Source organism: Myodes glareolus, chromosome X (assembly GCF_982192425.1).
Source record: "Myodes glareolus chromosome X, mMyoGla1.1, whole genome shotgun sequence".
In the NCBI taxonomy this organism is placed as follows: Eukaryota; Metazoa; Chordata; class Mammalia; order Rodentia; family Cricetidae; genus Myodes; species Myodes glareolus.
In genome coordinates this window covers 18,049,371-18,076,902 of record NC_142053.1, presented here as the reverse complement: position 1 = coordinate 18,076,902, position 27,532 = coordinate 18,049,371, and the positions used below count along the sequence as shown (strand labels likewise).

Sequence of the window (27,532 nt, the reverse complement as noted above, 5' to 3'; positions counted from 1 at the left end):
CTCCCTTCAGTGCCACCAAGAAGTGCAGTGAAAAGAGGAAGATGTCAGGGTCCCAGCAACCTTTCCAAGGGTTAGACCCTGGTCACTTAACTTCCCCTGTTAATGCCTAATGATTATAGAATGTCTAATACTTTTCTGGCTGGCAACAAAGTTTACCTTCTGAGAGTTTGAGGAGCATTCCATACCTAATTTATGAATATTCCCACTAACAGATGAAGAACCAGTCCTGCAGGTTCCGAGGAACTTCTTCAAGTTTACACTGACCTCAAACATCAGTGTCAGCAACACAATTTCCATGCTTGTATTTTATAAAACGTCAATGCTTGTATTTTATAAAATGTGTGAAGACAGAGACAGAAGTATTGCCAGAAGGTTGAGGCCAGCCTGATTTACATAGGTCTAAGAGTTCTAGGCCACCACTATTACACAATGAGACCTTGTTTCAAAAAAACAAAAAGAAGCCAGGTGTGTTAATTCACACCTTTAAAATCTCAACACTCAGGAAGCAGAAGGAGGCAGATTTCTGAGTGTGAGGCCAGCCTATATTACATAGTGAGTTACAGGCCAGCCAGGGCTACACAGTGAGACCCTGTCTCAGAACAAATAAAAAAATATATCAAGGAGGCTTAGTTACAAATAAAAAATAGTTCAGAGTGGTTTTGTATTTTCTCTACCCAAATTCAACTAATATGTCCATCTTACATAACCATAGTACTTGATCAAGTTACAAAATCAGTATTAGTATAATACTATTAAGAAAACTAAAGGATTTCTTTGGGTTTCACCAGTTTTTAATTAATGTCTTTTTAACTATCAAGATCCCACATTACATTTAGTTATCTATTCAGTAAAGGGATTTATTCATGGATGTGTGTATATATGTATGTATATGCATATTTTTATTTATTTATACTGTATTAGTGATTGACCCTAGGGTCTCACACATATAACTCTTCCACCAATAAGCTATATCCATAGCTCTCTTCTGTTTCTCTTTTTCTGTGTGTGCTTGTGCGGGTACACATCTATATGTGCGTGCATGTGGGTGGAGGCTGGAGGTCAACCAGAGGAGCTGTCTGTGATGTCCTTGCTCCAATGCAAGAACAAAAGAGGGTAATGAGAGACTGGGAGGTTGAAGAGGTTGCTAGAACTCACAGGCAGATAAGACATATTTTAGTCTTTCTAGACAAAGGCTCTTAGGTGGTAGCTGTCAGCAGGCTCCCAGGCACACACTGGCATCATTCTCCTGGTTTCTGCACTTGACCACACGGGGGCAGTGTAGGCCTATGTGTTGCCCATACTATTCTGCCCTAGCCTGCAGGCAACAGGTGCTTGTGGATCCCACCACTCCTCTTGGTGTCAGCAGCCCTTGGGGAAGAGAAGGGTGGCCTCTCACCAGTGGTTTTACACTCTTCACTTGCAGTTAGAACTCCTGGGTGGTTGTTTAGAGACTTTCTGCCCCTAGGGCATATTCAGCTTAAGAGAAGCATACATTGTATATAGCCGGGGGGCAAATGACAGATACCCCAAAAGTCACTGGATTTGACTTAATTGTATGACCGCCTTATCTGCCTACATATGTGGGTGGCCAGAGAAAGCAGGTTAGATTTCCATGAACTAAAGTATAGTAAGTTCCAGTGTCAACAATGGCTAACACACTGTACATTAGTGGAAGATTAATGAATAATTAATGAACATAACACCTCTGGTTGTCCAGGATCCTCCCTAGCCAGGCATTTTAGCTCCACTTCTAGGATATACTTAGCTCTGGAGGGACACACTAGATATTGATTCTGAGTCTGTTGGTTCATGACCTACAGGCACTGCCTTAAAGAGAACTTGGTGGTGATATAGATCAATGTCTCCATCTCCTCCCCTCTCAGTAGGATACTATCTGCCCCCTGGTGTAGACGGAGACGGCATTCTTGTTTCCTGGTCATCCAGGCCTGAATAATCAAACAGAAACTATATTAATTACAACACTCAGCTAATGGCATAGTCCTAGCTAGCTCTTGCATTTTAATCAATTTTTATTAATCTACGTATCACCATGAGGCTGCGGCTTACTGGTAATGTTCTGGCATCTTTCTCCTTCAGCAGTTACATGGTGTCTCCTTGATTCCACCTACTCTCTCTCTCTCTCTCTCTCTCTCTCTCTCTCTCTCTCTATCTCTATCTTTGGATTTTCCACCTGGCTTTACTCTGCTAAGCCACTGACCAAAGCAACTTTATTCATCAACTAATAAAAGCAATACATATACATCCCACACCACCCTGGTCTCACAGATACAGGGGCTAAGCCACCCAGGCCATGTGTGTGTGTGTGTGTGTGTGTGTGTGTGTGTGTGTGTGTGTATGTTAATGAGATCATGGTCCAAATCATAAACGGAGCTGAGCTTTCCTGGCTGCCAATTCACACACCTCAGTTTCTCACCACAAAGTCTCCTCATAACCTTCTTTAAACAGTGAAAATGGCCATTGACTTTACCTCCTCCATCTTCACTGACTCCTCTTTAGGCAGAGTCTTGGCAGGAGAAGATTTTCCTGGAGTTGCCAAGCTTCAGTTCATCTCTTCTCTGGTCTTTCTCTTTTTTCTTTTTTTCCCCACAGTTGCATCCTGCCAACTATGTCAGGTATGAGGTTCATGCCCCAGTGCTAGGAAAAGAGGAGAATCATGGGAGCCTGGAAGGTTGAAGAGGTTGCTAGGACTCATAGGCGTATAAGACATATTTTAGCCTTTTTAGACAAAGGCTCTTAGGCGGGCAGCTGTCAGCAGGCTCCCAGGCACACACTGGCATACATGGCCACACACAGGCAGGTGGCACACAGGCCTAAAGACAGACACACAGATTTACGCTGGTAAAGGTGAACACAAAAGCTCAGGCCTCAATACTCTATATAAAAATCACACAAAAGTAGCATTCTGCCAAAACCAGTTTGCTGTGGGAGTTCCTTCAGCTCCTTCAGCCAATCGCCGCTGAGTTACCAGCCCACTGGGGCGTGGTCTCTCCCTTTAAAAAAAGCAGCGGCTGTCCTCCACTTTCTCTTTGTCTTCCGGCTCCGTTTCCGGCCCCTGGACTCCTTTCCTGTTCGCGCGGAGGGGCTGTTGTCTGGGACGGTAATCTGTAAGTTTTTTCCCCTTTGAATAAATAACCATTATATTAATCATAATTCCAAACTGGTGTGGGATTGTCTGTGACTTACGCCTTCATCTGGCGCCCCACGTTTGGTTGTAGAACCCCCCCTTCCCCCCCACTCAACTGCTTGCTACCAGCTCGGCTAGTCACGAGACCTCCCTCAGCTGTGGCCTGTGCCCTGTGTGTGGAGCCAGCAGTTCAGTTAAACCCCACGCCTCCCAAGCTCCACAGGCTCGGGACAGTCTCTGCCTGCCTGGTTTGCTCTTTTCTGAGTTGTTTTCAAATTTCCCTTGTAAGTGTGGCGCTTTAGTGGCGTGAATCAGAACGACTCGGTCACGTGGAGGCATACGCGGCTTCCGGGTTGCTCTTTTCTACCCCTGGATTCTGGGTTTCTGGTTCCGTGTATGGAATTGATTTAATTAAACTTTCTTTCTTGAGCAACTTATATTTCCTAGTTTTTAACAAATACTAAGGCAGACACTGAAACAGGACCTGTTTAAGTCACCTTTGCAGTGGTTCTAGTCGCAACTTGGCAACAGCGCCACCAACTAGACAAGAGGTAATATGGCAGTTTTTGTTTCCAACGCCAATTTTACTGTTTTCTTTATTAATACAATGGATTATGTCATGCAAGGTTTATATGACTATGGGAATATATTAATTTACTTGTTACTAGGTTTCAGTTTTCTTTTCAATATTTTATCATTAAGAAAGATACGATTTTTACGGACTAATATTGAACAACTAGTTGAAAGGATTAAAATTATTGAAAATCAGGGGTTATCTGAACAAGTGGATACTATGATAGACAAAATTGACTCCATGTCCAAGGGTACTAGGAAGTTACCTGAAAGGGTACAGGCTGTTGAATTTGACGTTCAGATGTTACCACAAAGTTTTGATAAGGTAACAGATAGAATGAACCTCCAGAATGGGAACCAAAAAACTGATACCTTAGTGAAATTACTAGAAACACGGGTAGGTCAGGAGATTCAGGATTTAAGGGATACAATGATAAAAAGATTAGAAATGATTGAAGAAACTATTGGAGCTGGTGAACAGAGTAAGAAGGCACAAGGACAGGATACAATGCCACCACCAGCTGTTAGAACTGGCTTACCCAGGGTCCTAACAACATACCCTGTAATTTATTCTGACAAAGGGTTAACTTCCAAAGGCTCAAAGGGAGTTAAAGAAGCTAGATGGACACCAATAGCAATGAATGATTTAAAAGAAATTAAGCAAGCTGTCGTTAACTTTGGCTTGCACTCTGCATTTGTTAAGGAAATGATAAGGACTTGGGCTTCTAATGTCAGAGCTACCCCCCATGATTTCTCTCAGCTAGTGTCTGCAGTTTTAGATGATGGGCCTTCCTTGATGTTTGGAATTTATTTAAGAGAAGAATCCAAACATATGGAACAGCAAGGAAGAGCAAAAGGTGTGGAGGTTTCCCAAGATCAAATTCTTGGTGTAGGAGCATATGCTGATCCACAGGTCCAAGCTCTTTATGATGAAGAAGTGCTGTCCTTATGTCACAAAGCAGCCTTGAATGCTTTGAATAGAATACAAGATCCAGCAAAAAGGGTCGAATCATATACCAGGGTTAGGCAGGGACAGAGAGAACCCTTTACTGACTTTGTGCAAAGATTAATTAAGGCTCTGGACATAGGGGTAACAGACCCAGAAGCTAGACGAATACTTCTTGAATCTCTAGCTTTTGAAAATGCAAATACTGAATGTAAAAAGATAATTGGGCCTTTAAGATCTAGATAAGCACCAATGGAAGAATGGATACAGCATACAATGAATGTTGAGATGTTTAGCTATAACGATGAATCCTGGGTAGGAGAAGCGATTTCCAAAGCTATGAGGAGACATCAAACTACCAGGTGTTTTAATTGTGGTAAATTAGGACATCTGAAAAGGGATTGCAGGCAAAGAAATCCTAGGAATAATATCTCCTCTGGGAATGACAAAAGTAGGAGATCTCAGCCTTCAGGTATATGCAGAAGATGTGGTAAAGGCCGACATTGGTCCAACGAATGCAGGTCAACAACAGACAGACAAGGCAACCCGATACCATCGGGAAACTCCTTGAGGGGCCTCTCGCAGGCCCCCAAGCCAAAAGTGGCCCAGTCATTCCCAGTTACAGTCGAAAATGTGTCTCACCAAGAAAATTAAAAACTCCAATGTCTGCCGTAAAAAGTAATACTGGTCTAAATGATGAATTACATGTGGAGAATGAGTCAAAAAATTCAGGAGGACAGAGTAAACGTATATTTTGGCAAACGTATATTAACGATCAAAGACCAAAGCTAAGAGTCTGTATAAATGGCATTTTTATTGAAGGCTTATTAGACACAGGTGCGGATGTAAGTATAATTACTCCAGAATCCTGGCATCCGAATTGGCCTCTTCATGAGGTAGATGTTCAGTTCCTGGGAATTGGAACCCTATCTCGTGTAAAACAAAGCACAAGATGGGTGGAATGCATAGGGCCTGAAGGGCAAATAGGAAGATTAAGGCCATATATAGCAAATATTGCAATAAATTTATGGGGCCGTGACCTGCTACAGCAATGGAATACCCAGATTAACATTCCTGTAGTTCCAGGAACTCACAATTCTGGGAAGGATATAATGAGGTATTATGGAAAAAGGTCACCAGCCATTCAGGCTGTACAAGAACACACAGCCAATAGCAAACCTTTAGAGGTACCAACAGCCCTACCTTTAAAATGGCTAACTGAGAAGCCAATATGGATCAAGCAGTGGCCTCTAGCTGAAGATAAGTTACAGGCTTTGGAACAGCTGGTACAAGAGCAACTAGATGCTAACCATATTGAAGAATCAACCAGCCCTTGGAATTCTCCTGTGTTTGTTGTAAAAAAGAAATCTGGTAAATGGAGAATGGTGACAGATCTAAGAGCTGTCAACAAGGTAATTCAGCCTATGGGTCCGCTACAATCTGGAATTCCTTTGCCTTCTCTATTACCAAGAGGATGGCCTCTTATAGTTATTGATTTGAAAGATTGTTTTTTTCACTATACCTTTGCAAAAAAAGGATAGAGAAAAATTTGCCTTCACAGTGCCTACTTATAATAATTCTCAGCCTACTAGGAGATATCAATGGACTGTCCTCCCACAGGGGATGCTCAATAGTCCCACATTGTGTCAATATTTTGTTAATAAGCCACTGGAAATAATTCGTAAGCAATTTCCCAAGTCCATAATTTATCATTACATGGATGACATTTTATTATCTGATTCAAATAAAGATACTTTGGAAAGTATGTTTGAAGAAGTAAAGAAAGTTTTGCCTAGGTGGGGATTACAAATTGCCCCTGAAAAGATTCAAAGAGGAGATTCTATTAATTACCTAGGCTACAGAATAGGGTTAGAGAAAATTCGAACACAAAAGGCACAAATTAGGAGAGACCGGTTACGGACTCTTAATGACTTCCAAAGATTGTTAGGAGATATTTCCAGTCTACGACCAGCTGTTGGGATAACACCTGATCTAATAGTTCATTTAAACAAAACCTTAGATGGTGATAAGGATTTGAATAGTCCCAGAAAATTGACAGTTGAAGCAGAAAAGGAACTGACAATGATTGAGGAAAAATTACAGGAGGCACATGTGGATAGGGTGAACCCGAATCTTAGTTCCATCCTAGTCATACTGCCTTCCAGAATTTCTCCTACAGGGATTTTAATGCAGAGGGAAGATATTATTTTAGAGTGGATATTTATACCTCATAAACCAAGTAAAAAATTAAAAACTTATGTAGAAAAGGTTTCAGAATTAATTATAAAAGGTAAACTGAGACTTCGTCAACTAGCAGGTATAGACCCAGCAGAAATTATAGTGCCTTTTACTACTGAGGAAATAAGAAAGTTATGGGAAGATAATGAACCATGGCAAAGAGCTTGTGCTAATTTTTTGGGAGAAATTAGCAGCAACTATCCCAAAAGTGATAGACTTAACCTCATAAAGAGAACTTCTTGGATTCTTCCTAGAATTGTACGTGATGCTCCAATAACTGGAGCTCGGACATTTTATACCGATGCAAATAAATCAGGGAAAGCAGGTTATAAATCGGAAGAATTGAGTAAGGTGGAACAAAGCCCTTATAATTCTGTCCAGAAGGCAGAATTATATGCCATTCTTATGGTGCTAAGGGATTTTAAAGAACCTCTTAATATAGTTACAGATTCACAATATGCAGAAAGAGTTATCTTGCATATTGAAACCGCTGAATTCATACCAGATGACACAGAGTTGACTTCATTGTTTATCGAGGTACAGGACATAATTAGGAATAGGCTTTGTCCAATGTACATAACACACATCCGGTCCCATACCGGTCTGCCTGGGCCTCTAGCACAAGGTAACGCTGAAATTGACCAATTATTGATTGGAAGCGTTCTGCAGGCCTCAGAATTTCATAAAAAACATCATGTCAATAGTAAAGGCTTAAAGAAAGAGTTTTCCATTACATGGCAACAAGCTAAGGACATTATAAAGAGATGTCCTACTTGTTCTTTCTATAATCAAACACCGTTGCCTGCAGGGAGTAACCCAAAGGGTACTCAAAGGAATGAAATCTGGCAGATGGATGTGTTCCACTTTATGGAATTTGGTAAATTAAAATATGTACACCACACCATAGACACGTATTCAGGTTTTCAATGGGCAACTGCCCTGAGCTCAGAAAAGGCTGATTCGGTAATCACACATTTATTGGAAGTTATGGCCATCATGGGTATACCTGCACAAATAAAGACAGACAATGGTCCAGCATATGTATCTAAGAAAATGAAACGCTTCTTTGCTTATTATAATATAAAACACGTTACAGGTATACCAAATAATCCTACAGGTCAGGCAGTTATAGAAAGATCAAATCGTACTATAAAGGATATGCTAAACAAACAGAAAGGGACGAAAGATACCCCCAGAAATAGATTGCATAATGCTTTATTAACCTTGAATTTTCTTAATGCTAATGAGAAAGGAACAACAGCAGCAGAGAGGCATTGGATAATGGAAAAAACTTCTGAACTAAACCAACCTGTTTATTTCAAAGACGTGATGACCTCTCAATGGAAGCCAGGAGATGTGCTACGTTGGGGAAGGGGTTTTGCTCTTGTTTCCACAGGAGAAGAAAAATTGTGGATACCATCAAAATTAATAAAGGTTCGATTTGAAGAGGAGAAACCTCTTGGAAAGGAGAAATGACAGCATCTACAATGATGATAACTATACAGGTGGTAAGAAAAGCATATAGAATGGGGGCAGGGTTCTGTTCTTATCTCCACAGGAAAACACTGATCTTTGAAAAGTTCAAGGGACCCTGGATATTTGAATACTGACAGATGGAAAATAACGGCCCAATAGGGACTATCAAGAAAACTGAATAGGTTCTGTAAGTACCATATACTAAATCATATTTCTAAATTTATAGAGCTGGTTTTAGAGTTGGACTCTGGCTCAGTCCCTCTCTAATTCCAAGCCTGTTGTTTAAAGAAAAACCCAGAGTTTCTGGAGTTTCTGTCTCATGTCAAGAGCCATGATATGGGACAGAAAGAAATATGAGTTTAGAAAACATCTTTACTTTTCTTCATATCTATCATACCTTCATTAAATATATCTATCATGTCTCTCATTGAATATAGGTATTCATGTATATGTCTATATAATTAATGTTTAAGTTTTCCACAATGAACAATGAGTTTTTCCTACAGTGACATTTGAAGTTTCCAGGAAGAAGATGGGGCCCCATAACAACAACTCCACCTGGTTGATATGACGTCATGATACTGATAGCGCTACTACAAGACCTGTTTTGGGTACCAGCTGCACAAGACGGTTCCAACGTGCTGAAATGGTGCACATCTTGTACAACATTCTGGCCAGACCGCCACAAAATACTCAGAGACTATTTGCAATTTTAAAAGACATTGATCTTGAAATTTAACCATCATTTTACTTTCACAGGATCCCCCAGAAAGAACGTCGCCCCCATGACAGCTGGAAGTAATTCTAGAGAACGACGTCCCCTCTCCCAATAAAGTTTGTCCTTGGGTTTAGGGACATCATTTAGGGGTTGGTTATAATTAGTATACGGTTGAGGGTTGGGGGAGGAATTTTATAAGCACAGGAATCCTAAAAAAAAAAAAAAAAAAAAGGAGGGATAATTGGATTATGGGATAAATAGATTTGTACTTGTGAGTTATTGCTTTTAGACAAACATATTGGTATCGATTCTTATATATTGATACAAAGTTAAATTATGTTGACTATTTTATGCATGCATGCTTCATGCTTCTACCTCTGTTTAAAACATTTTTATGTATTTGTATATATATATTGTATTGATATATGTATATTTACCATATTGCATTGTACACTTCTACCTCTGATTAAGATACTTATATATTGTTTATGTATTGATATATATTTACCATATTGCAATGTATACTTGCACATTGTTTATATTTGGAGGTCTCATTGTCCTCATTTATTGCACACTTGTTTATTATCTCAGTCTTTAAGTTAGATAGATATTGAGAATTATATAGATCAACAGTCATCTAAGTTTGTCATTTATAATTAGACTAATCAGGTTCTTTAGATATATAGAGAATATATTCAGTATAGATAGATAATCTTCAACCTCTTCAAAGAGCTGTAGAAAATGGCCTTTAATCTAATTCAGAGTTCTATGGTAGGGAGACACAATCACTCCTGGCAACACTGATCTATGCCCAAGAGAATGTTGAGCACCAAAGACACTCCACCTGGAGCCTTTCTTCTTGGCAGAACTGGCCTTTGGGTAAAGAAATGCTCATACCTCAACTACTGACAGAGTTACAGAATATCCGTAAATGGATAAAACAAGACTGTCATATCCTGCCAAGACAGGGTAAGATAGTTTTGAAGTTTCTTGCCTTTGAAAATGGTATGTCAGTTACATCAGGCCTTAGCCAAAGTTGGTTGCTTCAACGCTGCAAATGTGACTTTGGGTGTTTGTCCAGGTAGCCAGTTGTCTCTGCGATTTGTTACATGTTCTGGAAGTTGTTTGATTGCACTTCCTAATTACTCAGATAACATTATTTCCCTTCTCAGATCTTCGATGGGATTGAAGATTATATAAATGTAGTTACTTTCCTTTCATGACTTGGCCAAGTTATTTGTTATACAAGACTTAAGCTAGTTAGAATAGGATATTTGTATTTATTGTATATAATTTTGTAGGTTTGTACTTATTGTATATAATTGCGTAGTAGGCTTAGAACTCTCTTACTTAAACAAAAGGGGGAGATGCTGTGGGAGTTCCTTCAGCTCCTTCAGCCAATCGCCGCTGAGTTACCAGCCCATTGGGGCGTGGTCTCTCCCTTTAAAAAAAGCAGCGGCTGTCCTCCACTTTCTCTTTGTCTTCCGGCTCCGTTTCCGGCCCCTGGACTCCTTTCCTGTTCGCGCGGAGGGGCTGTTGTCTGGGACGGTAATCTGTAAGTTTTTTCCCCTTTGAATAAATAACCATTATATTAATCATAATTCCAAACTGGTGTGGGATTGTCTGTGACTTACGCCTTCACCAGTTATATAACAGACTACTTTACTGTTTGGTTTTTGTCCCAGGACATCCAGTGTCTGTCATATATTAGCTAACTCATTGTATGTCTTTATTGGTGCCATGATGTCTCAACGTAAACTAGCCCTTAAGGCCTCTGGTTCATTATACCATCCTCATCATTGTTGTTGTTATTGAAACATGGCCTCAGTGTGTAATGCTGGCTGGCTGGGAACTCACAGAGATCTGCCCACCTCTGTCTTCCCAGCACTGGGATTAAATGCATGTACCACCACACTCTGCTGCATCCTAAGAGTATCGTGAAAGGGTATCTCTCACTGGTCTGGAGCTCATGGAGTAGTCTAGATCTGCCTAGGATAGGGCTCAGGATTCTTCCTGTCGTACCAGCTGCACCAGCACTGTGGTTACAAGCCACCATGTCCAGCTTTTTCATGTGGGTTCCGGGAATCCATTTCAGACTCTCATGTTTACAAGGCAAGCTCTTTACTGACAAAGCTATTTCTTCAGTCAGCCTTACCTACATTATTATTATTATTATTATTATTATTATTATTATTATTATTATTATCATCATCATCATCATCATCATGATCATTATCATCATTACTATTATTATTTGCAGTAAAAAAAATCAAATCTAATGCTTTACCTTTGCTAGCCAAGTATTCAATCGATGATCTATCTTTCCAGCTCCTGTTTTATATTTTCTCCTTTTGATACGAGGTCTGAGTTGTCTGGGTTTCTTCAAATCCTCTCTATAGCTCAGGAAAACGTTGATTTTTTTTTTCCTATCCTCCTGCATCAGCTTCCTGAATAGCTCGCCTTACATGCTTGTACCCTAAGGCCTGGTCAGTAGAGTGCTCTAAAGAGGATCCAACTGTGATCCAAAATGAGTTAATCCATTTAGAAGAACCATAATTAGATCTGGAGAGACTGGGAAGGAAAAAGCCAAGGCTGGGAACCCTAGAGATAATTTGGTCGGGCGCTATCAGCACACTATGAAAGATACAGTATTCCTCTGGAGGCGGTGCTTGCTCTCCTATGACACACATGTTCCTTTTATGGTGCTGATTTAAGAAGGTGACTTAAACATAGCTTGATTCTATGCATCACAACATTTCTTTGTTCAAATACTTGAAATTGGTGTGTACATAAGGAACTGTTGGATCCATATAGCATTATATGGTTAGAAACTTAGAAAATTAATTGTTTAAGATCTAGACATTGCCCTAATATATTTATGTGTTTTCTTTCATATGACCAGAGCACCCTTGTTTGTGATCACCACATATCACAAATAGCACATTTCATTTTCTGTCTTTTAGGAGTATAGGTGTTCTGTCTGCATGCATGTGTGAGTACCAAGTGTGTATACAGTGCCTATGGAGCTAGAAGACACATTAAATCTCCTGGAATTGCAGTTAGATAAGGTCGTGAGCTGTTCGTGCTAGGAACTGAACTCATGTCCTCTGGAAGAGTAGCCAGTGCCCTTAACTGCTGAGCATTTTTTCAAGCTCCATGTTTTAATTTCTTTAAGTATTGTCTCAGTTACTATTCTATTGACATGACAAAATACCTTGACCGAGGCAATGTATAAAAGAAAACATTTAATTGGAGCTCATGGTTCCAAGATGGTTAGTGTGTGACCATCTGGCAAAGGGCATGGCGTTAGGCAGGCATGGCAGCGGAGCAGTAGCTGGGAGCTCACATCCTGAGACAACAGCAAGTCAGAGAGAAAGAAGAGAGGGCTGCTGGTGGAGACAGCTAGCTGGGAATGGGGTGGGGATTTGAGAGCTCAATGCCCAGCCAGCCCCAGTGACACATCTTCTCCAACAAGGCCACATCTCCTAATCCTTCTGAACAGTTCCACCAACCGGGGTTAAGTAGTCAAATACATGAGCCTGGGGACCATTCTCATTCAGACCACCATAAGTATCATCACAGTATCCTCCCTCGAGATTCAAAGGTTCCATGCAACTTTTTGGTTGTTTTTGAAACATTCTCAATTGATATAGATGGGAATTTCACCTTATACTAGGTTAGTTTGGCACTGCCACAGGCTTCACATCCCCTTTTGCTACCATTACATTTGATAACCATATTAAGTGCCAGACCTTCTTTCTAGTCTCCTCCTTTTTCTTTTGTCAGTATCAGTATCCGCATTATGTTTTTTTCCTTTGACTATTTTTTATACAGTCTCATGTAGCCCAGACTTTCCCCAAACTTGCTGTCTAGCCCAGGCTAGCCCTGACTTTCTGAACTTCCTGCCTCCTGCTGGGATGACTGGCATGTGCCATGACTGAGTAGCCCTACCTTTTAATATAATAGCTGGGTAGCCTAGCACCAATTATGTTTTCTTCTCCTCATATAAAATGGAGATATTACCACCTCGCATTGGAAAAATGGACCCTGGAAAATTCATATAAGACAATGGATAATTTGTTATAATACCCCCTTCCCAAATGCCTGTATTCCAAGAACTCAGGATGTGGAGGCAGGAGGAACAGGAGTTCGAGGGTGGAAGAAGTATGCAGGTCACTGGGGCACATTTTCAAATCTTATTCATTTGAACATCTTGCTGCTGGCTCCTTCCCAGCGCACTCTGCTTCCTGGTTTGTGTGAAAATAGTAAGTTTTCCTGCCACATCCTTCTGCTATCATGTTCTGCCTCAGCATGTGCTAAAGAATAAGAACCAAGTGAGCAGGTCTTGAACCTCTGAAATCATTCCCCCTTTAAGCTGTTTGTTTCCGGTATTTTCTCATGGCAAAAGAAAGATGGTTCTCAGTGAACTAGCAAAGGAAGCAAACTTTTTTTTTTTTTTTTTTTTTTTTAGGAAGCTTTCTACCCTGTTTCCACATGTTTTCTTTGCTGTGAGGATTGTTTTTTATTTCAAATAGCCAAATCTGTCAGTTCTTTTTTTTTAAGTAAATTTTATTAAATTATAAAAGTTTCCATTTCCGCCCCCTCTCCCAACACCCTCCCACTCCCCCCACTCCCCCTCCTCCTCCCTCTTCGTCCCCCAGGGCAGTCAGGGTTTCCTGCCCTGTGGGAAGTTCCAGTTCCTTCCCCCTCCCTCCAGGTCCAGGAAGGTGAGTGTCCAAACAGACTGGATCCCCAAAATCCAGTATATGTAGAGGAAACAGGTCCCAGTGTCATAGTCAATGGCTTTTCAGGAAGCAAACTTCTTAACCCGTTAAAGAGTTCTATGAAAAAAAATACATAGTTAATATCAACACTTAGTGATGGAAGACTGAATACTAGTCCCCCAAGAATGTGGGAAAGAAGGTCAAGAAATCCATTCTTTGCATTTCTGTTCCACATTCTATTGGAAACTCTAGCTAGTTCAGCAAGGCAAGAAAAAGAAACACAAAGACACACAGATTTTAAAAAGTTAAGTTCTGTACAGAGGTGCATGCCTTTAATTCCAGGTGGATCTCTGTTTCAGGCCAGCCTGGTCTACCTAGTGACAACATGGCTCAAACTAAAAAAGAAAGAAAAAATAAAACAGTTACTATTTTACAATATAAACCAGGCCAAGTTGCACAGACTTGTAATCCAAGTTAGGAGGCTGAGGCAAGGGGACTGTAATTTCAATGTCTACATAAGCTTCAGGGTAAGTTCAAGGCCAGCCTGGGCAACTTAGTGAGCCTTTTTCTCAAAACCAAGAAAAAAATATTTAGGCCTTCTAGATTTCTGTGAATTTGACAGTAGGCTGGTCTACAAGGTGAGTTCCAGGCTACACAGGGCTACATAATGAGACAATGTCTTTAAAAAGGATGGAAAGAAGGGAGAAAGGAGAGAGAGAGAGAGAGGAAGGAAGGAAGAAAGAGAAAGAAAGAAAGAAAGAAAGAAAGAAAGAAAGAAAGAAAGAAAGAAAGAAAGAACGAACGAACGAACTTTGGAGGCAGGTCTCCAGTGACATATGCCTTTAATACTTGCTTTCAGGAAGCAGAGGAAGGCAGCTCTCTGTGAGTTCACTTGAAGACAGGGGAAGGCTGATGTTTGTGAGTTGAAGGTCATAGAGGCCTATGTAGCAAGCCACAGGCCAGCCATGGATACAGAGTGATACTCAGTCTCAAATAAAATAAAACAAAATAAAATTACTGCTCCCCCAATTCTGTAAGCCTTATTTAAAATAATAGGTAAAAAAATCAGTTTGACGAAGCAAAATTTAAAAATCGTACATTGTTGTATTTATTGCCTCATAACAAAGAAAGCTGTTTAAAAATCAAAGTACTTGATTGACAGTTTCCTCCCCACGTTTTTGAGACATGGTTTTATTGTGTAGTCCTGGGTGGCCTGGAATTAGGTACGTAGTTTAGGGTGGCTCTTCAAACGCACAGAAATCCACCTTCCTCAGTCATCAGAGTGCTGGGATTAAAGGTGTGCATCTATGCTTGGACCACATGGCCCTGAAATTCTCATACACAGCCCCACCACAGAAAAGATGGGGAGGCTACGGTAACACTATCAAGGGTATTTTCTCCTTACATTTGAATTACATTTATTTATTTCTTTGGGTGGGGGACATGTGTCATGGGAAGGTCAACTTATGAGGGTCCGAGGAGTACTTGTGGGGGTAGTTAGTTCTCTTTTTCCACTGTTGGTCATGGGCATCAAACTCCAGTCCTCAGGCTTGAAGGAAACACCTTTACTCACTCATTGAGCCATTCCCCGGGGATTAGTTTGTGTTTTAGAAAATACCTCAGAAGTGAGATTTGAGGTTGAAACCACTGAGCTAACTGGTCTACCCTCCCCAACCTCGAGCCACCTCATTGACATGCCCCCTCCACCCAGCTGACTGTGAGGCAGAGCTTGACACATGGCTAAAATGGCAGGAAAGTTGGGCCTGTTTCTGTGCAAAGTACAAGGAATACAGGATACATAGGCATGCGCTCTTTGCCTGCTCACCGACTGTCACTGCTGGGTGTCCTAGCAACAGGGTCTTGAGCCGCTGGCTAGCAAGACCCTCTAACAGTTCTTCTGGAAAGTTCTCGTCCTGCCCACTTGTCGGTGGATAGTTTGCATTACGACGGGCCAGTAGTTCCCATCTCATCTCTCATCCTTAAGATGCTGGTGGTTTCCATTTGGGAACCAAGCTCTGCCTTGCCCTCCCCGGGTTAAGGTGGCTGCTCTGGCTGTGGCTCTTGGTTGCCACCCGTGAGGCTTTCTACTTTCCAGGATTTGTTCCCATCACCTACTATGAGGAGGATCATCCCAATTCTCACTGTCAGGTGAGAAGCTGGGGAGGGAAAAGCCCTGAGGGGAAAGGCCCCAGCGAGGTTAAAGGGCTGTTCCATCCCGGGCGCACTGTCTTGGCATGGCACCATATTTCCTCCTGGGTTTAGTCCTCACGACATCTTCACCAGTCCCCCAGCCCCTGCCTTAGCCTTCCCTTGGCAGTGTCCAGCCCTGCCTGTGAGCTCCAGGGCTATAGGCTCTCCCTAAGGCTCCTTGGCTCACTCGGCCTCCATTCTCTGCCTGCTGCCCAGGGGCCTATTCCACTCTCTCCTTCCTAGGCGTCCCCTCCCCATCACCTCCTCTCCCTCTTCCACCTCCCGCCTCAAGCCAGCCCTCTTCTCTCAGTTTCTCCTCCTTCTTCCCCTTCCCTCCAGGTCTTGTCTTTCTGCTTCCCTCACTCCTGGGCTTACACACTTTTCCTGTTCTGATCCTTGGTTACTTCCTCTGGACTCCCGGATCCTTCAAAATTTATAACACTCCTTAATTGTCTACTTCTATAGGCTGATAGTACTGAATATGCCACGTGGGACATTTAGTCAGTTTTCAGGAAATGGAACTGTGATTGCTCTGTCCTTGTCATCCTTTTTCTCCCATCCCCACCCTCCTGTCCCAAGTGCTTTTTCAGTCAGGTTCTGAACTTGTAGTCCAGGCTAGCCTTGAACTCAGCAACTTTGCAAGTTTGTACTTCACAGATATGCACCTCTGTGCTCAACTTATTTTTTTTTTCTTTTAATTTTGGAGACTTGCTCTCCTGTAGCCTGGAGTGGCATCCGCCATCTCCACGGTGATCTGAGTGTTAGCTTCCTTCACCGTGGATTTTATTTGTTCTTTTTTTTTAAGATTTATTTATTTATTATGTACATAGTGTTCTGCCTGCATGCATGCCTTCTTGACAGAAGAGGGCACCAGATCTCTTTATAGATGGCTGTGAGCTACCCTGTGGATGATGGGACTGAACTCAGGACCTCTGGAAGAGCAGCCAAGCTCCTTAAACTCTGAGCCATCTCTCCAGCCTTGTTTGTTTATTTATTTGTTTGATTTTTTTTGTAAGGTTCACAGAAGCAGACTGACCTTGAGACCTTGAATTGGCAATCATTTTTTTTTTTAATGGCAGAGAGGGGGATCTGGTTTTGGTGAGTAGCCCAGGCTGATCTCCAACAACAGCTTACCATCCCAGTGTTTCAAGCCTGTAGATGTTGGGATTGCAGGCCATGACAATGCACATCCCATTTGTTTGTTTAAAAACAGTCTCCTTTGTTTACCAGTGTCTGGCATTGGCCTCGAAATCCATTTGTCTCCTCCCATATGCCGAGATTATAGGGTATGTCCCAGCACTGGACTCGTGCTTCTTTTTTATTTTATCTTATTATTATCATCACTATTATTACTTATTTTGGTTTGTACAGACAGGGTTTGCTCACTTTGTAGATCAGACTGACCTCAAAATCAGAGATCCTTTGCCCTCTGAATACTGGGATTAAAGACGCGTGCCACCACTGCCTGACTCTTTTGAATGTTTAACCACTGTGATTAGCTCAACTTTGTGCACCTTTCTTCTTTTAAGAGCAGAGCTCGCGGGTTATTTTATATCGTGGTATAAGGTATAGTCCTCCAGGTTTCCTCCCCCACACTCTCTTCCTTCTCGTTTTTTACCCCTTCTTCTCCCCTTCCCCCCTCTTTCATTCTTTCCCCTTTCTCCTACTGTTTTCTTTTTTAGCCTTTCCTATCTCATTTTCTTTGCTCCACTTCTCATTTTCAATGGCCTCCTTCTATTTCCCTTTTTTGCACCCACCTTTATTCTTTTTGTGCATTTCCTTGTCCTTTCCTATTTTACTATTTCTGGCTCTTTTTTATGCTTCTTTCCGCTTCCTCCTGTGATTCCACTCATGCCCTCATTTTCTTTCCTTCTCTGTTTCCCACAGAGTCTCTTCTTTATTGTTTCCCCTGTATCACTCATTCTCAGTTTCTTCTTTCTCCTCTTCTCTCTTTGGGTCTTCTATTTTTTTTGTCTTTTCATTCTCTTTTTCACCTTCTCTTCAACTGTATTTCGGTTTCTCATTAGATCCTTTCCTTTCTCCTCTTCTCCTTTTCTTTCGGTCCATTTTCCTCCCCCTTTCACCTCGTTTTCTTCTTTTTCTGTCATGTTATCTTGCTTCTCTGTTTCACCCTTTTTAACTTTTTCATTATTATTTGTTGATTTTTTTAAATTAGCCAATGTCTTTTTATTTGTCTTTGTGTTTCTTTGTCATTCTTACCCTTTGTTCTTTTTTTCTTCTTTGAAGCTTTCATTATGTTGTCTTTGTCTGAGACAGGGTCTCATGTCTTCCAGGCTGACTTAGAACTTGTGGTGTAGCCAAGAATGAGCTTGGCCTCTGATCCTCCTCTGTCTACCAAGTGATGAGAGTGAAGGTGTACTCTGACATCTCCTGAGTAAATTGGGAGCATGGGGACCTTGGGGGAGGGTTGAAGTGCCGGAGGGGAGAGGCAGGGAGGGGAGCAGAGAAAAATGTAGAGCTCAGTAAAAGTCAATTAAAAAAGGCGCACGCACTCTGGCCTCTTGGGCCTTTTTTTTTCACTTTCATTTTTCTTTCCTGTCTTTATTCCTCCTTCTTTTCCAGTTTTTTGTTTTGTCTTTCTCACGTTTCCTTTCCATTTTGTTTTATCTTTCCTTTTTCTTTTTTTTTGCTCTCTGATTTTATCTATTACTCTGTCTTTGCTTCTGTTTTTTTCTTCTGTTCCTTTTCCTTCACATCCATCTATTCTTTCTTTTTTCTCCCATTGCTCTGTCTTCTCTAATTCTTTTGTTTCCTTTCTTCCTCCCCCTTCCCATCATGTTTTCTTCCTTTGACCTTTCATCCTCCTCTCCATACCCTCTGCCGCTCTTCTTCCCCTCCCTCCTCCCTTCCTCTCTCCTTTCCTTTTCCAGTTTTCATTCACCTTCCCTCTCATCACCTCTTGCATCCTCTGACTTCCTTCTTTCATCCTCTTTCTTTCTTTACCTCCTCCCTCTTTTTGTCTAGACAGGATTTCTCTGATGTTGTGCCCAGATTAGGACCCCCAGAGAGAGACCCCCAGAGAGGCCCAGACTGTAATAAGCAAGGTTTAATCAGCATAATACAAACATGTTTGGAACTCATTTTCATCCCCATTGTAGTGAGGTAGAGAGGAGTTGTATCTCTGTGGGATAGACTTTTAAAGGCATAACAAGAAAGAGGCTTTTTGAAGCTGTTTTGGCATGGGTGCAAGGACTTTTGCTCCCTCCCATTCTGCTAAGTCAGCTTTTTTCTTTTTCTTAGAGCAAGGCCACTGTTTCTGAGTTAGGCCAACTTTATCATCCTCTACCAGGTGGTTGGCTGGGCTGAGCTAAGCTCCTACAATCTCTACTGTACAATTTGCAAGCCGGGCAAGTGCCTGGAGATAAAAGGAACACACAAGAGACATGGGTCATTCCTGAGGAGAGAATGCCGAATGCGGTTTATTCAAGCTTTGAAAAAACCTTGTATCTTGATCTGCTGCACAATGGAGAGCCCCCCAACTGCAGACAGGTGGAAAATTACCAGGCTCAAGAGTAAACAAAACCCCTAAGCTAACCACCAGTGGGGGCAAAGTGAGCACAGGAACAAACAGGATGTTTAGCCGGAAACTGCAACAAGATGTTTCGCCAGAAACTGTCCTCAAGATGAACCCACGGAGGAAGGGTAGCCCTGTGTTCCCTACAGCAAGGTGATAATAGTTGGAAGTACAGAAGTTCCTTTGGGTGGTCTGTTTCTATTTATCATATCATGGTTGGCTCCTACATCCTTTCTTTATTTATAATGCATTTTCTTCCTTTTCCACAACCTTTTATTTCCCCCTTTCACCTGTTTCTTTACCACTTTCTTTTTAATTTCAATTTCATTTTCTCTCTGGTTTTATTCTCAATAACTCAAGTTTTAGGGGAAATCCAACTCCTTCTTCTGGCCTCCTTGGATACTGAATGCAGGTGGTTCACAGACATACAAGCAGGCAAAACATGCATATATGTAAAATAATAAAATTTAAAATGTTTTTAAAAGCTAGTCAGAGAATTTGATGAGTTTGTGTTTTTATCATATTCTGAAAGGGTTTTATAATCGTTTTTAAAGTTAAGTATGAAGCCGGGTGGTAGTGGTGTGGTGCGGGAGAATTGTTTGTATTCTGTCAATCATGTATTTTAATAAAACACTGATTGGCCAGGCAGGAAGTATAGGTGGGTCAACTAGACAGGAAGTAGAGGTGGGGCAATGAGAACAGGAATATTCTGAGAAGCAGGAAGCTCCCTCCGCCATTCCTGCCCAGATCACCGAAGAGGCAGCATGTAACCTGCCCAGCTGAAAAAGGTACTGAGCCGTGTGGCTAACGTAGATAAGGATAATGGGGTAACATACGTTATAAGAGCTAATAAGTAGCCTGACCTAATGGGCCAATCAGCTTTATAACTTATAGAGATCTCTGTGTGGTTGATTTTCTCTGGGACTTGTCAGCTGTGGGGTACCGGGTGGGAACAGATACCCCAATAAGCCGGCCCTCATGCTACAGTGGTGCATGCCTTTAATTCCAGAACTCGGGAGGCAGAGACAGGTTCGAGGCTAGCTTGATCTACAAAGCAAGTTCCAGGACTGGTTCCAAAGCTACAGAGATAAACTTTGCTTTGAAAAACCAAGAAAAAGATAAGTATGGTGGAAACTGGGTTTGGTGGTTTATGCCTTTAATCCTAGCACTTGGGGGGAGGGGGCAGAGGTAGGCACATCTCTATGAGTTCAAGGCCAGCCTGGTCTACAAAGTGAGTTCCAGTACAGTCAGAGCTACAGAGACCCTGTTTTAAACCCCTCCCCACAAAAGAATGGTAGAGAAACTAATTTCATTCATCTAGAGACTCCAGTTGTCTTAGTTGGGGCTCCTATTGCTGTGATTGAGTAGCATGACCATGACCAACTTCAGGAGGAATTTTTAGCCATACAGTTGTAAACAGTTAGCAGTAATAGACCAGATTACCTCTTAGTTGTTAAGTTATGTGTTTTGGAAAGACTAGCTTGTTGTATTACTAGTAAACATTCTTTTCCTTTCTTTAGTCATCAATACAAGTGGATGCTGATAAATTGTACTCAGTGGAAACTGTACTAACTTATGGCTATGATAGGTAAGTGTAGCATATATGTTAAAAACACCTTTAAAGTTGCTGCTTGATTTTATGACAGGAGAAATGTTCATGTGGGAGTTTTTAGTGAATAATGATGTTTTGCTCAGTAATGTTCTGTTTTTATGTGATCAGCCTCAATATGACTTCACATCTGGAAAAAAATGAATTATCAATATAATAGAAAAAAGAGGAAGATAACTTGGTGTTACCTTATTTCTACTAAAATCGAGTCTGATATTCATTATAAAGAAAAGCATAAATATAGAGTAACATGAATATTTAAAGTATATAAAATGCCCTGGCTTCTCTTTAGATTGTACAAATATTTTGACTTTTAAAATACATACAAGATTTCTATGTATCTTATTTTCTATAATCTTATATTCATAATAATCATCTTATATTCATAATAATTGAAAGAAAATTCTAATTATTTTCATCTGCTATTTTTTTGTGAATATATGGGGAGGAGTTTGCACTTTAAATTTGCTTTTGATCAGAACTAATATTTATGGTTTCTGAATATACAGAGTTAGAATTACTATGGACTTGAAACAGCTGTTTTTCTTATTTTTGTGTAATTTGAAATTTAACCCACAAGATATTATGAGCTTTTTTTAAATTGCCATTTCTTGTGTTAAAAACAGTGAAGAGCTGTCAAAAGAGCCTTTAAGTAATGCATTTAGCAATTACACACTCTAATGTGAAATATATAGTGTGGTACATAGTTTATAAATTCTAGGTCATAGTTTTATTCACGGCTGAATGAAAAAAGAAAAAAGGAAAAAAGAAACATGAACATGTCTGCTCCCAAGTTCGGTAGAGGTAGAAATGCGGGAGAGCATAGGTAGAGTCAGAGACAGCAACATCTGGGAGAGTCCAGCGTGGACAGAACCAGACTGAGCTGTCCCACGTGGGGAGAGGGGGGAAGGAGAGAGAAGAGTGAGGGAAACCAGGTGCAGCTGCCAAGAAGCCCAAAGGTACAAAGAGAGTGGTTGGATTATGCAGGGAAGAGCAGCCCAGCTTCTGGGCTGGAGAGTTCAGTAGGAGGGCTCTGTAACAGGTAGGGATTGAAGGCTTGCAGGGAGAACCTGGCAGCCAGTGGCTGCTTTGTTGTGTTAAATAGGCACCCCAGCCATTTGTCCCAGGTTTGAAACCTAACAGCAGCCTTGCTAACAATGGAGAGGCTACATGAATTATAAACACTGATTTCTTGCCATTTTAAAACATCTTACTCAAACCTCCTCTTTCGTAGCTTTGACTTCTGCCAAGATCCTTTGAGGAAAAGCCCTTCTGAGACTCTTGGAAGAATCCTATCTGGAGGATACACTCATTTTAAAAGTAAAATTTTGTGATTTGAGTTTGGTGAAAATTGAACTTAAATATGTGTAAGATAACATTTATGTTGCTTGATATGGAATGCTTATTAAACCTCTTATTTAAAAAATATCCTTGTCTAGGGTTATTGATAACATACAAGTCAGATGGTGTTATGACATGGAAGATAGAGAACACTACTGCATATTAGGATTCCCAATAGGATGTTTTAATAGTCCAAGTGACCCATTGAAAAGCCCTTGCTGGATTAATGTAAGTATTGCCATCTTAAAATGGGAGTAAGAATGTCGCTTAATTTATGCTTTACTTTATATTTTACTCATTTAGAAAACATTAATGGGACACCATCTAGGCTATGTGCTATGTGCTTGGGGATACAAGAACAATGTACTTTGTCTCTGTCTTTTTAAATTTATAGTCTGAAGTAGCGGAAATAGGCTAGTAAAGTGATGAATGCAGCAGCATGCTATATATAGGGATTGGGGTCAGTGCAGGCAGGCAAATGGAAGGGTAAACATTTGTAGTCAAGAAATTAATGTGATCCAAAATTTGGAAGTGTAAAATAACATACTGTAATTTGAAGACTTAAGTAGCTGAGGATGAGTCTGTGACATAAGCTTAAGATTTATAGCTACAGAAATAAAAAGGAGTTAAGCAGAAGCCTGTCATGAGCTGTGGAAAATATGATTGAAAGCCAGTTATTGTGCAATCTTAGTTTCACTGCTTATGTCACACACAGTGATTAATTCTTGAACAGTTAAGCTGCTAGTGCCTAGAACTGCAGTTTTAGAGATGAGGAAGCTGAATCTCAGATAAGACATGTGGCTTGACTGGGATCATAACAGCTGGGAAATGGCAGGGTGTTGACAGAGGTTACTGTCCCGCCCAGTCTCACAGTCCTTTAATCCTAAAGAAACACACAGAGGTCTATAGTAATTATAAACAGGTTGGCCTATTAGCTCAGGCTTCTTATTAACTCTTACATCTTAAATTAACCCATAACTCTAATCTGTGTTAGTCACGTGGCTTGGTACCTTTTATCAGTGAGGCATTCTTATCTTGCATCCTCTGCCTCTGGGTGATGACTACAGACTGACCTTTCCTCTTCCCAGAATTCTCCTGTTCTTGTCACCCCACCTATACTTCCTGCCTGGCTACTGACCAATCAGTGTTTTATTAAACCAATACAGGTGGCAAATCCTTACAGGGTACAAGACCATTTTCCCACAGCAACAGAGGTCATACCTTAACTCAGGCCTTTTATCTTTTTTATTATTTTTTAACATGACAAAGTAAAATATAATATGATAAAATAAAAACCATCACATTGAGGCTGGACAAAGCAACCGAATAGAAGGAAAAGAGTCCCAAGAGCAGGCACAAAAATCAGAGATCTACTCATTAACATACTCATGCACATATATATATATATATATACACACACACACACACACACACACACACACACAGAGCACCTGGTGTAGCCTCAATGTAGGCCTTGTGCTTGCTGTTTCAGTCTCTGACTTCATATGAATCTTGCTTAGCTGAGTCAGAGGACTGGTATCCTCTATTCCCTCTGACGTTTAAATTCTTTTCACCTCCTCCTGTATGGGGTTCCCTGAGCTCTGAGGGGGAGGGATTTGAAAGAAGCATCCTGTTTAGAGCTGTGTGTTCCAAAGACTCTCTCTGAGTAATGTCTGCCCTTTATGAGTAACGTCTGCCTGTGGTTCTCTGTATTTGTTCTCAAATGCCACAGAAGGAAGCTTCTCTGATGATGACTGAGCAAGGCATTGATCTATGAGTATAATAGAATAGCATTAGGAGTCATTTTATTGATACTTTTTAGACCAGTTGTATTTGGTTTTATTCTAGGTCTCTGGGTTATCTAATCTCCAGTTTGTAGTCATCCAGGCAGTGTTAGGTATGGATTCTATCTCGTGCAGTTGGGCCCTTAAGTCAAATCAGGCAATGGTTGACTACTTCCATAAGTTCTGTGCCATCATTGTCCTCACGTATCTTGTAGGCAGGACAGATTGTAGGCCAAAGATTTTGTGACTGGGTTGGTGTTTATGTTTCTTTTTGGTAGCCTGTAGTGTACTGAGATCCCATGCTTTTTGAAAGTCTGTGGTATGGCTCTCAAACTATTTTTCTCTTCTTTTCTTTTCTTTTCTTTTCTTTTCTTTTCTTTTCTTTTCTTTTCTTTTCTTTTCTTTCTTTCTTTCTTTCTTTTTTTCTTTCTTTTTAAACAAGAGAGGATCTCATGCAGCCCCAGTTGGTTTTCTTGCTTCTACCCCTAAGTACCGGAATTACAGGTGCACACCATCACATGTGGCAGCTTTTAATATATTTTGTGTTAAAACTTCGAACAATGTTTAGGGATAAAGGTGAATGACAAGGCAGAGTATAGGCCAACCCTTAGTTTCTAGCTTGGTTGTCCAGTTGCTAGTGCTTTTGTTTCTTTTTGATATGAAGGGTAGTTTATAGAAATTCTCAGTCATTAATATACTACTCTGGGGGCTTTTTGCTACATCTGACAACACTTATAGTATTTGCCTAGTTTTTACTTTTTTGTTCTGTTTGTGAGACAGGTTGAACTGGAAGTCACTATGTAGCCCAGGCTAGCTTTGAGCTCATGGGGAGTCTCCAGTATCAGTCTCTTGAGTGCTAGGATTGCAGGTGTGTGCCACATGTCTGATTTTTGTCTGCTTTTTAAAAATTCACTTTTAAATTCAGATTTATTTAGAAAGTAAATTACAATACCTTGTAATACCCAACACACACACACACACACACACACACACACACACACACACACGTAGACATAAATGCATGCACATGCATACTCACACACACACAGTGGATGATTGACTTTTCTTTCCTTGAGATGGGGTCTCATGTCACTCTCTGGGCTGTCACAAATTCACTGTGACTCTATGATGACAACGAATTCTTTATCCTCTTGGCTTCACCTCCTAAGTGCTAATATTATAGGTTTGCTCTATCACTCCCAGAGTTTTAGTTATTTTATGTGTCTCTGTGTGTGTATGCGTGCTTCCCTTTATATTTTGAGGTTTAATGAAATATATGTATGTAAATATGACTTACATAATCATAAACACTTTAGTATACCTAATTTTTCTTTAAATAATAGTTTTTTAAGTTTAAGTTTTTCTTTTTTTAGATTTATTTATTTATTATGTATACAGTATTCTGCCTGTATGTATACCTATAGGCCAGAAGAGGGCACCAGACCTCATTACAGATGGTTGTGAGCCAACGTGCGGTTGTTGGGAATTGAACTCAGGACCTATGGAAGACAGTCAGTGCTCTTAACCTCTGAACCATCTCTCCAGTCCCAAATTTTAATTTTTTAATTAAAATATTTTTCCATACAATGTATTTTGATTATATTTTCCCTTCTTGTCATTCATTCCAGATCTTTCCCATCTCCCGTGCCCATCCTACTTTATGTTCTTCCCCCACCAAACGCTGGTTTTAAAAGGATCCTTAAAATTTAAGGGTAAGAATTATGAGGCAAAAGAATTAGAGAAGTATTGAGACTCTTAAAATCAAAGTGACAAAACAGTTGTTTGAGAGGGGATGCTCATGCTTTTAAATTTATAAACACATTACATTGTCATGCAACCATTCTGCCATGACTTGATTTTAAACAAAACCTATGATACTTGATCAAAGCCAAACACAACTTAAGGAAGTACTTGAGTTTAACAATTTAAAAATGAGATTCTTTTTCATTTTTAAAAGGTATATTAAAAACAGCAGAGCAGAGTAGCAAGCTAGAAAGTACTACCTAAGTACTAGAAAGCTACCTAAGTCCTCATGGGAATGTAGATTTATCATAAAGGCAATATATCACACCAACAAAGAAAGTTTGATAAATGGTATTTGCACAAAGAAAATCTTGGAAAATTTCTGTAGGGTGTCTCCATCAAAACCTTGTCCTCACCAGGTGTGGTGGCACATGCCTTTAATCCCAGTACTTGGGGGGCTGAGGGAGGTGGATCTTTGTGAGTTGGTGGCCAGATTGGTCTACAAAGAGAGTTCCAGGACAGCCAGAGTTGTTACACAAAGAAATCCTGTCTCGACAAACCAAACCAAACCAAACCAAACCAAACAAACAAAAACAAAATCACCCCCCCAAATCATTGTACTCAAATTGAGTTTAAACAAATGGATCTGAATTTGTTTGTTTGTTTTAAACAGGGTCTCGTGCATCCCAGACTGTTCTTCAACTCACTGAGTAGTCAACCAGGACTTCGACCTTATCTTTCTGCCTCTCCCCAAAAGATTACAGATTTGTACCGCCATATCAGGTTTATATAGTGCTTGGGCTCAAACCTGGTGCTTTGTGCATAATAGCCAAGTGCTCTACAACTGAACTGTACCCATAACCCAAGGATAATAATTTTCAAACCCCCAGTCATGACCTATTGTTTTTACACAAACTATTATGGAATGTGAACACTCTCCACCCTATCCCCCACACACAAAGCAGATAAAAATGTAATATAATTTTAAAAATCAGAATGGTTTAATAATGGTTATTGCCTACTATCATTCTTCAGCATGTAAGCTTCAAAGTAGTATATCTTTGAAGTATATAGTATACTGTGCAAGAATGTTTGATTAACAACTGTACTGTTTGAGGGTCTGGAGACATAACTCAGTAAGTACGTGCCTAGCATGCACAAAACCCTGGCTTTGATGTCCAAACCGCACAAACTAGGTATTATGACATATACCTGTAATTCTAGCACTCGAGAGGTAGAGGTAGAAGGATCAGGAGTTTTTGCTACATAGCAACTGAGTGTCCAGCCTGGGCTACATGAGATCCTGTATTGAAAAAAAAATGTGTGGTTTGAGTTGCTGACTTGAGTTTCATAAAAAAAGAAAACCTATTAAAAGGATTGTGGCTTGTAATTAGTATGGAATTACCAACAATTTTTGAAACAGCCTTAACCATATGCATGAGACTTTGTACTATACATTTATATGATGTGACATTCTTAGTATTGATTATAAAAATCAAAATATTGGTGA

General features: G+C 40.5%; 1 pseudogene; it reads left to right on the top strand.

Moving 5' to 3' along the window:
- LOC125415360 (transmembrane 9 superfamily member 2-like) overlaps positions 1 to 27,532 on the top strand; it is a 144,912-nt pseudogene that overhangs the window by 47,366 nt on the left and 70,014 nt on the right.